Source organism: Mercenaria mercenaria, chromosome 5 (assembly GCF_021730395.1).
Source record: "Mercenaria mercenaria strain notata chromosome 5, MADL_Memer_1, whole genome shotgun sequence".
In the NCBI taxonomy this organism is placed as follows: domain Eukaryota; kingdom Metazoa; phylum Mollusca; class Bivalvia; order Venerida; family Veneridae; genus Mercenaria; species Mercenaria mercenaria.
Genome location: NC_069365.1, coordinates 116,231 through 128,563, shown reverse-complemented (window position 1 = coordinate 128,563; position 12,333 = coordinate 116,231). Strand labels below are relative to the sequence as shown.

At 35.8% G+C, this 12,333-nt stretch overlaps 1 pseudogene; it reads left to right on the top strand.

Moving 5' to 3' along the window:
* The window catches only part of LOC123556266 (transformation/transcription domain-associated protein-like), a 140,709-nt pseudogene that overhangs the window by 84,316 nt on the left and 44,060 nt on the right, over positions 1-12,333 (top strand).

Below are 12,333 nucleotides of genomic sequence, written 5' to 3'. Positions count from 1 at the left end.
ACCCTTCGTCCGTCGTCAGTCCGTCCGTCCGTGCGTCAAAAATTTCGTGTCTGCACGATAGTGGTTTCATTTATGATTTTATTTTAACCAAACTTGCACACAACTTGTGTCACCATAAGATCACGGTTCCTTTCTTGAACTGGCCAGATCCCATTATGGGTTCCAGAGTAATGGCCCCTGAAAGGGCCAAAATTAGCTATTTTGACCTTGTCTGCACAATAGCAGCTTTATTTATGATTTGATTTTTACCAAACTGGCACACAACTTGTATCACCATAAGATCTTGGTTCCTTTCTTGAACGGGCCAGATTCCTTTATGGGTTCCAGAGTTATGGCCCCTGAAAGGGCCAGAATTAGCTATTTTGACCTTGTCTGCACAATAGCAGCTTCATTTATGATTTTATTTTAACCAAACTTGCACACAACTTGTATCACCATAAGATCTTGGTTCCTTTCTTGAACTGGCAAGATTCCTTCATGGGCTCCAGAGTTATGGCCCCTGAAAGGGCCAGAATTAGCTATTTTGACCTTGTCTGCACAATAGCAGCTTCTTTTATGATTTGAAATTTAATCAAACTTGCACAAAACTTGTATCACCATAAGATCTCGGTTCCTTTTCTGAACCGGCCAGATCCCGTAATGGGTTCCAGAGTTATGGCCCCTGAAAGGGCCAAAATTAGCTGTTTTGACCTCGTCTGCACAATAGCAGCTTCATTTATGATTTGATTTTAACCAAACTTGCACACAACTTGTATCACCACAAGATCTTGCTTCCTTTCTTCAACTGGCCAGATTCCGTCATGGGTTCCAGAGTTATGGCCACTTAAAGGTCAAATATTGGCTATTTTGGCTTTTGCAGCCATATAGAGACTTCATTTATGGTTTTATTTGATACAAACTTCCAAAATATCTTCAACAACAATAAATCTTGGATTCCATGACAAATCAGATCCAGTCGTAGGTTCCAGAGTTATTTTATATCTGATTACCTCCCCTGATTGTAATCAAAATGGATTTATATCAGTAAGTACTTATAGGACTTATTTGAAATTTCATTATTGTTATTAGTTGGACTGAGACAATCAGGGTAGATTACTATGGACTGATTTTTTGTCAAATTACCTCCCTTTATTTAAAATTAAAATGGGTATATCTCCACAACTAATGAAGATACTGATCTGAAATTTCATTTATGTCAACAGATTTATTTGGCAGATCCTTCTTTTGTTCACTTACAATATTTTTATTATTTAATTACTTCCCTTTTACGTTACTATAAATAGCTTATTTTTAGTAACTTTTTTATTATTGGCTGTAGGGAAAAACTGAGACCACTTTTCTGTGGTACAACCACTGGCACCAGATCAGAAAGAAAATCCCTCCGTACGTGTTATACCCTACCCCTAGGTATTCTAGAAGAACCATGGTCGTGAACGGGAAAATATACTAACCCGTTTCAATCGCGCATTTCATACCTAAAACACGCAGTGGGGTAAATGTGTACTATGGATATCAAACAAGTGGTAATTTATCTTCCATTGTGTACCGGTCACATTTTTTCAATACATTTTATCTTAGAAAAACAACGCATAGTTTATAGTAATTTCAACATTACACAAAAAACTTGCTTGAACTTCCCTGGTGAAGTTCCGTTCTAGATTACAAACCATTCTGATTGGCTGTTGTGAAAATGTATGTCAATCGTCATTTTACTACACGTGTTCGCTAAAATGTGAAAATGCAGCAAAATGTGCAAAATGAATAAAATATACAGAACAGATGCAGACCAATGTACAATTTCAAATTAAAGATCATATACAATTGTGATTTTTTTAAAATCTGTTTTTGTTTGTTTACGTTTCGCCAAACATGTGCGTACTGCCGTGACCTCTAGACCAGATGTTCATTAGGGAAGTTCAAGCAAGTTTTTTCTGTAACGTTGACGAAAGTATAAAATATGTTGATAATCTCAGCAATATGGAATATTGGGACAATGTGAATGGTGCACGATGGAAGATAAATTATCGCTTGTTCAATATACTAGGTACCCATTCACCGAACTGCGCGTTTAAGTTGAGAAATGTACGATTGAAACGGGTTAGTGCACTTTCCCGTTCATGACCATGGTTCTTATAGAATACCTCGGGGTAGGGTATAACACATACGGAGGGATTTTCTTTCTGATCTGGTGCCAGTGGGTACAACATGGATGGTACGTCCAATTTTTAGGTGTATTTTGACATATCTGTACCTTGTAAGAATTTTTTTTTTTCTTTTTGGTTAAATTTCTTCCCTTTGTTGTTCCTGTTCTTTGGACTTAGATATTTTTTTCTGAGGACCTTCTTGTCCTTTGTCCTCAAGTGCAATGATAACAGGTGAGCGATATAGGGCCATCATGGCCCTCTTGTTACTTTTAAGCTCAACTATAAGGAGAATTATCCCACTCAACCCGGTGTTGGCATCTTTATGCGTCCTCACCTAGGTTAAAAAAATTTTGCACTTTGTCTTTTTTCTCCTTATCTCCTGTTGTTCCTAAATAGATTTGATTCAAACTTAAAGTAGTTGTTCCACATTATCACCCATATCATATGACACAAGGTGCATAACTCTTGCGCCAATGTTTTATGACTTATGTGTTCCCCAACCCCCACTGGGGGGACATATTGGTTTTGCCCTGTCTGTCAGTCCTTCCTATCGTCCGTTCGTCACACTTCATTTCCAATCAATAACTGGAGAACCATTTGATCTAGAACCTTTAAACTTAATAGGTTGGCAGGGTGTATGGAGTAGACGAACACTATTGTTTTTGGGGTCACTCCATCAAAGTTCAAGGTCACAGGGGTTTGAACATGGAAAACTGTTTCCGATCAGTAAATTGAGAACCACTTGACCCAGAATGTTAAAACTTGTTGAAACTTCATAGGATGATTGGTCATGCAGAGTAGATGACCCTTTTGATTTTGGGGTCGCTTTATTAAAGGTCAAGGTCACAGGGTCTGAACATGGAAAACCATTTCTGGTCAGTAACTTGAGAACCACTTGACACAGAATGTTTAAACTTCATAGGGGGATTGGACAAGCAGAGTAGATGACCCCTATTGATTTTAAGGTCACTCTATTGAAGGTCAAGGTCGTAGCTAACAGAACATGGAAATCCATTTTGGTTAGTAACTTGACCCAGAATGTTGAAACTTCATAAGGTAATAGGACTTACAGAGTAGATGACCCCTATTGTTTTTGGAGTCACTCTATTAAAGGTCAAGGTTGCAGCGGAAAGAACATGGTAATCCATCTCTAGTCAATAACTTGAAAACCATTTGACATAGAACTTTCAAATTTCATGGTGTGATAGGACTTACAGAGTAAACTTCTTGATTTAGGGGTCACTCCATCAAAAGTCAAGGTCACAGGGGTCTGAACATAGAAAACTCTTTTCCATCAATAACTTTAGAGCCACTTGACTCAGAATGTTGAAACTTGATAGGATGATTGGACATGCAGAGTAGATGACACCTACTGTTTTGGGGGTCACTTGATCAGAGGTCAAGGACACAGGGGCCTAAACATGGAAAACTGTTTTCCAGTTCATAACTGGAGAACCACTAGGCTCAGAATGTTGAAACTAAGTGGGATGATTGGACATGCCAAATAATTATCCCTATTTCAGCCGTCAGTGTCTCTTTGACTTCTGCTCCTGTCCCCTATTGATTTCTTGCATTTGGAGAGACATGCACTTTTCTACAAAAGCATCTTCTAGTTATACCCCCTTTTTGCTTAGAATTGTACTTATATAATGTTTTGGTACTCTATCTTTACCTCTCTTATTACTTTATATGTTTGACACACACTCAAGCTATTGTGCAGTATCGTTATCCACCACTGGAGACCTTAAACACTTCAGTGACAGCTCCAGTTTTCTCAGATGTGCCCAGTTTCACTATCCAGTATTGAAATAGTCGAGCGCGTTGTCTCCTGTGACAGCTATTGTTTACATTATTATTTTTTTATTTGTATAGGGTACAACCGCTTTGAATCAGGTGCAGTTTATCTGAGAAAAGGCCATTCTACTGGTTAAACTGATGGTACATATAGGGAAAAGATTGATGATCAGGAACTAAATGCACAATTTTTAGAACTTGTCATCAACATCTACAGGTAATTATTATATTTATGAGACACAATTTTCTTCCAGTGCACAAAGGACAAAGTTCTGTGTTTCCTTCGGACATGTTTATTTAACCATGCTAAATGTCTGTAATGAACTTGTCCGTCTTCCAATTTGGACAGAACCCTTAACTGGGTAGAAGGGGTGCAGGCATATGGTGAAAAAATCATGCTGTTTGCGGGAAAAGTATCAAACTTGATAGAAAGCAAGAATATAGTGTCTTTGAAAAATAAGTGAAAGGAAGTTTGAAAAAATTAGTATGGCCGAAGTTACTCAAAATGGCTGCCATTTATAAAAAAATGAATAAAAGTAAGGTAAAGATCAAACTCACTCAATAAATGTTTTTAGCCAGTTTTTAAATCATTTTTAGCTCACCTGTCACAAAGTGACAAGGTGAGCTTTTGTGATCGCGCAGTGTCCGTCGTCCGTCCGTCCGTCCGTCCGTCCGTCCGTAAACGTTTGCTTGTGACCACTCTAGAGGTCACATTTTTCATGGGATCTTTATGAAAGTTGGTCAGAATGTTCATCTTGATGATATCTAGGTCAAGTTCGAAACTGGGTCACGTGCGATCAAAAACTAGGTCAGTAGGTCTAAAAATAGAAAAACCTTGTGACCACTCTAGAGGTCACATTTTTCATGGGATCTTCATGAAAGTTGGTCAGAATGTTCATCTTGATGATATCTAGGTCAAGTTTGAAACTGGGTCACTTGCGGTCAAAAACAAGGTCAGTAGGTCTAAAAATAGAAAAACCTTGTGACCACTCTAGAGGTCACATTTTTCATGGGATCTTTATGAAAGTTGGTCAGAATGTTCATCTTGATGATATCTAGGTCAAGTTCGAAACTGGGTCACGTGCCATCAAAAACTAGGTCAGTAGGTCTAAAAATAGAAAAACCTTGTGACCTCTCTAGAGGCCATATATTTCAAAAGATCTTCATGAAAATTGGTCAGAACGTTCACCTTGATGATATCTAGGCCAATTTCGAAACTCGGTCACGTGGCATCAAAAACTAGGTCAGTAGGTCAAATAATAGAAAAACCTTGTGACCTCTCTAAAGGCCATATTTTTCATGGGATCTGTATGAAAGTTGGTCTGAATGTTCATCTTGATGATATCTAGGTCAGATTCAAAACTGGGTCACGTGCTATCAAAAACTAGGTCAGTAGGTCTAAAAATAGAAAAACCTTGTGACCTCTCTAGAGGCCATATATTTCATGACATCTTCATGAAAATTGGTCAGAACCTTCACCTTGATGATATCTAGGTCAAGTTCGAAAGTGGGTCACATGCCATCAAAAACTAGGTCAGTAGGTCAAATAATAGAAAAACCTTGTGACCACTCTAGAGGCCATATTTTTCATGGGATCTGTATGAAAGTTAATATGAATGTTCATCTTGATGATATCTAGGTCAAGTTCGAAAGTGGGTCACATGCCGTCAAAAACTAGGTCAGTAGGTCAAATAATAGAAAAACCTTGTGACCTCTCTAAAGGCCATATTTTTCATTGGATCTGTATGAAAATTGGTCTGAATGTTCATCTTGATGCTATCTAGGTCAAGTTCGAAACAGGGTCATGTGCGGTCAAAAACTAGGTCAGTAGGTCTAAAAATAGAAAAACCTTGTGACCTCTCTAGAGGCCATACTTGTGAATGGATCTCCATAAAAATTTCTAAAATTGGTGGTCAGAATGTTCACCTTGATGATATCTAGGTCAAGTTTGAAACTGGGTCACGTGCCATAAAAAACTAGGTCAGTAGGTCAAATAATAAAAAACCTTGTGACCTCTCTAGAGGCCATACTTTTCATGGGATCTGTATGAAAATTGGTCTGAATGTTCATCTTGATGATATCTAGGTCAAGTTTGAAACTGAGTCAACTGCGGTCAAAAACTAGGTCAGTAGGTCTAAAATTATTAAAGTCTTTTGACCTCTCTAGAGGCCATATTTTTCAATGGATCTTCATGAAAATTAATCTGAATGTTCACCTTGATGATATCTAGGTCAATTTCGAAACTGGGTCATGTGCGGTCAAAAACTAGGCCAGTAGGTATAAAAATAGAAAAACCTTGTGACCTCTCTAGAGGCCATATTTTTCATGAGATCTTCATGAAAATTAGTGAGAATGTTCACCATGATGATATCTAGGTAAAGTTCAAAACAGGGTCGCGTACCTTCGAAAACTAGGTCAATAGGTCAAATAATAGAAAAACCTAGAGACCATATTTTTCAATGGATCTTCATGAAAATTGGTCAGAATTTTTATCTTGATAATATCTAGGTCAAGTTCAAAACTGGGTCACATGAGCTCAAAAACTAGGTCACTATGTCAAATAATAGAAAAAACGACGTCATACTCAAAACTGGGTCATGTGGGAAGAGGTGAGCGATTCAGGACCATCATGGTCCTCTTGTTATACAAATGCTGAGTAAAGACACTTTTTAAGAATAGATTTCAGCTATTTATGGTTTTTCTTTACTATATATAATTACAGAAATTGAGTTACTTCCCTTTGTTGCAGTTTCACTATTTACACTGCAGACAGCTTGATCTTTGCAGAATGTTAAAAATCCTAAAAGATCTATAAGAATAGTCTTAATCCAAACGACAAAACAAAGTGTAATAAAAATATTATCTGAACATTTTTAGATGCATAAGGTAGAAAATACAACTCAATATTCAGACTAAAGTACGTGTATGTTGTCGTTTAGTTTGTTTTTCACCACATAAATTGAATTAAACACCTTAACAAAGATGAATAAATAAAAAATAGCACCAAAAAAACTTCAGATCATAAGATTTTTATATTGCTGGCTATACTTAATCAAATAATATTTCGTTTCCAATGAGTTTTTGTCAGTGAGATTCAGATGGTTGTTCCAGTTGTCGACATCAAGGTTGAAGACTTTGGTACTTCTAATGACACAGTATCTTTTGATCTTGGGTCCCTGTTCTCCCCATAAACTTTATCATGTTGTAAATAATAAGACTGAGGAAGATTGAGTAGAAATTTTTAGGTTTGAGTATATATTTTCGCTGCTAGCCCAGTGGGATTCCTTCTATAAAGGTGTACCTGTCTATGATCAGATGTTCTAGTTGTAATGCGAGCTGCTGAGTTCTGGCCCCGTGTTCACAAAACATTTTATGGTCTCAGCTGAGTTTGAAATTTTAATATCAATTTTACTGAATCTTGAAGGATAAATACCACCAGACACTGACCATCAATACTGGATAGTCATTTGAAAATAGTTATTAACATAAAATTTAGTTTTAAACATGCTGTTTAAATATAAATGACAATTCTAATACGATCTGATTCATTTTCCTATTAAACAAAGAAGGCGGCTGAAAACAGTGAATTATTAAACAAGAATTCACGATTGTGATGTCACAATTATGACATCATTGCGCTAAACGGCATAATGGCATGCTGGAAAAGAAAACGATTGAAAACTGGCAAATATTAAATGAATGCCGTCAAGAATACACTTTAAAGTCCTTGGTAACATGTTAGAATCAAAATAATGTATCTGGGCCCTCGTGATATAATTTCTTCGCATCTGAACTTCAAACAATGATTTATTCAGTGACAGATCACTGAATGAGATATATTATTTCTTAAATAAAGTTTCGTTATCAAACTCAGCTGAGACTGAAAAGGTTTTGTGAACGTTGTTGTTTGTGCAATATGGTGCTATGAAACAATGCATTGCGATAATCAAATGCGAGGTAGGGAAACAATTCATAAAAATGTTTATTGCATCACAGGTTAGGTACCGTCTGGTCTGGCCTATTATGTGCAATTGTGGATACACGGCCCTGCATACAGAGTTGAACACGTTAAGGATGCATGCTACAGTTTGGGGTAAAAAAATTCCCAATAATAGAATTTTTTCAAACTTTGTATATGAACACAGTGTCAAGTTAGAAATAGAATTTTGAAAAATATCAAAGGTCACCATGCTTGTTCAGGAATTATCTGCCCTTGAGTATGCCAATTTGAAGAAAAAATCTAGTTTTAAAGGAAGATAACTCCTAAACAAGCACGGTGACCTATGATTGTTTTTGCAGTTTTCTGTTTTTAACATTAAACTGTGTTCATATATAAATTTGAACAAATTCTATTATTGGGAAATTTTTACCCCATCTCTCATACAAGAAACTGCAGCAAGTGTCTTAATTTGAAGTCTAACACTGCCTGAGATTCATGTATTCCTCACATACATAGTTGCAGAGGCACTGGTCTTCCTCAACTTTGATATCAACATTATTATTTCTGTTTTCTCAGCATTGAATTTGAGCATGTTATAATATGTGGCAAAACCAAACTGTAGCTTTTATAGGCTTAAAAGGAAAGAACAACTGAGAGGTGTTGGTGTAGTAACAACAAATCATTCAATAGCACCTCCTTTTTTCACCAACAGTAAATATATGTAACTTTTGGGATTTAGTTTGTGACCCATATGTACACTGTATTTCATCAACAAAGTTTCCATAACTCCCCATCAATGCACACCATTTGAGAGTGATTGCTTAGACACCGACCTTCAAAATGATGCTCAAGTCAGTTCTAACAGTCAGATTGTCAGTGGTCATGGTTCTAGTAGCTTGTAACATAGATGTAGTTCAGTCATGAGGCTGAATAATGTCTTTCTGGAACTTCATTAGGTCAACCTGGTCTTTCATTAGTACATATTCAATTGACTGAACTTTTCTGTATGTAGACTGCAGTCCCTCAAGGCTTTGTTCTTTTCTCTTACTGGATATCAGCTACCATCTCCAAAACCTTTTAAATGAGTAGGAGGCGGGATACAAGCATGTTCTTTTTGTGGCTGTTGGTTCTAGCCAAGATTTCTTTAACATAGATCTTAATTGTACCTTCTTTTAATAATATCTGTTGAACATTAATAAATATCTGTTGAACATTACCTAAATCCATGGAATGTATTAAATTTTATAGATTTTACTATTAATAGTTAGAGTTCCTCCAGTAATTTCTTTTAAAGAGTCATGCATGCATCTTCTGTTGCATGAGTCAAATCAACAAAACAGTTTTAACACCTTTAGTCTAACTGTTCTGATCTTAGTGATTTATCTTGTGTAAGCATATAGCTTTCCAAATGTTTTCAGATTTATTGATACATAAGTTGGTAAAATTCTATTCAGTGCAAGCTCCTTTGAGAATAGCTCAAAGGGGACAGCAAGTAAATCTGTGCTCTCCCTGTTGAGCTGAGCAGGCGGGCTAGATGACTACTGTCACCCTACAGAGTTTTGACGTCTTGTAAAACGTCTATGCAGAGTAATAATCAATTCAAACCTGATATTAGTCATTACTTTATATTTTTTATTCATTGTGACTTTGAAGGTATGCTGCTTTAGTTCAAGCATGCTTTTTAGCTCACCTGAGCACAGAGTGCTCAAAGGTGAGCTTTTGTGATCACCCTGTGTCCGTCGTCCGTCCATCGTCAACAATTTGACTGTTAACGCTCTAGAGGTCACAATTTTGGCCTAATCTTAATGAAACTTGGTCAGAATGTTACCCTCAATAAAATCTTGGACGAGTTTGATATTGGGTCAACTGGGATCAGAAACTAGGTCACCAGGTCAAATCAAAGAAAAAGCTTGTTAACACTCTAGAGGTCACAATTTTGACCCAATCTTTATGAAACTTGGTCAGAATGTTACCCTCAATAAAATCTTGGACGAGTTAGATATTGGGTTATCTGGGATCAAAAACTAGGTCACCAGGTCAGATCAAAGGAAAAGCTCGTTTACATTGTAGAGGCCACATTTATGACCATATATTAATGAAACTTGGTCAGAATGTTAATCTTAATGATCTACAGGTCAAGTTCAAATCTGGGTCAGATGGGTCAAAAACTAGGTCACTAGGTCAAATCAAAGAAAAAGCTTGTTAACACTCTAGAGGCCTCATTTATGAATATATCTTCATGAAACTTAGTCAGAATGTTAATCTTGATGATCTTTAGGTCAAGTTCAAATCTGGGTCATGTTGGGTAAAAAACAAGGTCACTGGGTGAAATCAAAAGAAAAGCTATTCAACACTTTAGAGGCCACATTTATGACCATATCTACATGAAACTTGGTCAGAATGTTAATCTTGATGATCTTTAGGTCAATAGGTCAGGTGAGCGATACAGGGCCTTCATGGCCCTCCTGTTTGAAGTTTATCCTTGTGAAAGTCATCTGTAATTAGGTGCAACTTGGTCAAAATATATTTATTTAAATGGCCAAATGAATGCTATCTGTTAGTGAATATTAGCTATTTAAATACATAATATAAAATTCAAATTCAATTCAAATTCAAATATTTTATTAAAGTCTCATTCACATTACATGTACATTATAATTTACAATTATCGAAATATCACAAGAACATGTATGTGACCAATCATAGATGATTTATATGAGACTATACATACGGCAGTTTGTACATTACGGCAATAAAACAATACTATACCATAAAAACCTTATCATCATTAAAACCAATGATATACCATAAAATCACATCAATGAATCTTAAAACATTTCTATGATGTTCTTAAAATAACACACACTGCGGAAAATGGTTCCGTATATGGGGGTGTACGCATTCCGTATACTCCTAATATATGGGCGTATACGGAAACATTTTTCCTGTATATGGAACATTCCATATACGGGAATCCCGTATTCTTTAATTGGACATTCATGTTTTTCTCACATGGATCCGTTCATTCATACTTAGCATAAATACGTTTCAACAGTTTATGTCAGTATTCAAAGTTAGGGATTGTCAAGGTCCAAAAGTATGTTTAAGACGTAGGTTTTGATCATACTTTCAGGAAAGATACCTTTTATATATATTCGTCTATTAGACATATACGGGACCATATACTCCCGTATATGCACATATTTCGTATATTAGACATATACGGGACCATATACTCCCGTATATGCACATATTTTTCGCAGTGACATGTCTAACAAGAGCCATCCATAGGACAGCACTCGCCAACCTTAGTGTTTGACTTTGGATTTAGACTGTGATAGCAAATAACCATTCTAAGCCTCAAGTATAAAAAAAAAAAAAAAAAAAAACTAAAGGGGCATAAATTTATCAAGATTCAAATCAGAGTTACGGGGATTGTTCTAGTTGGTATAGAATTTATACCGGTAGTAAATAAGTATTAAGTTTCAAAGTCAATAACTCTGTTAGCAACAGAGATACTCAACCTCTACATTAACTTTAAAAGTCAAGTTAAAAAAACACTAATTACTGTACACAATTGCTAAAATTGTAAGAAGCCTAATTCATATATATATATAATGTGTTCAAATCATATATGGATAGGGCAATTTTTTGAAGTGACTGAGAATTCAAAATATATATATACAAAAGTACATTTATGACCTAGAATATAAGAATTTCCTATGTTCGGATAAAATTTTATAGCAGGTTTTGGCAGCAATATATGCATTCTTATCATGTTTAAATGTTACAAGTAGTTTTTCATCATCTGACAAGTTTTCATAGGTAACATTTGGCATACTATTTATTGCAGAAATCAGTTCAGTTCTTCATTCATTGTACAAGGGGCAGTTATATAAAACATGTTTCTCATCTTCTAAAACATCATGACAATTAAAACAGCACCTTCTCCTTAATGCTAAGTTTTCATATCTTCCGGTCTCCACTCGTAATGGTGCTACACCACATCTAAATTTTGTAAAAGCTGATCGATAATGAAAAGGCATATTGGATTTTAAATATTTTTCTGAACAAAAATCTGACTTAAAAATTCTATAGGTTCTCAGCTTAGTACCACCATTTCCTCTTATAGAAATATTTCTATCTAACAATGCTTTCCATTTTACTTTTTCAACTTTAAACAATTTTTCTTCAATAAGGTTGATTACAGGTTTATAGTTTCCACCAACATGATTCAACAAATGAATAGAGTTAATATTCTGAAGACAGTTTTTCATTCTATAATAACTATACCTAATATTTTCATTTTTTTGACCATGAAAATATAACTTTGTTCTTTCTTGCATTTGACATATTCATAACTCTAAGTACTGTCTGAATACTGAACCCCAGAGTCTAATGTTTAGTGGCTTCCAACCCATCTCCCCAATCAAAGCAGCATTTGGAGTGTATTTC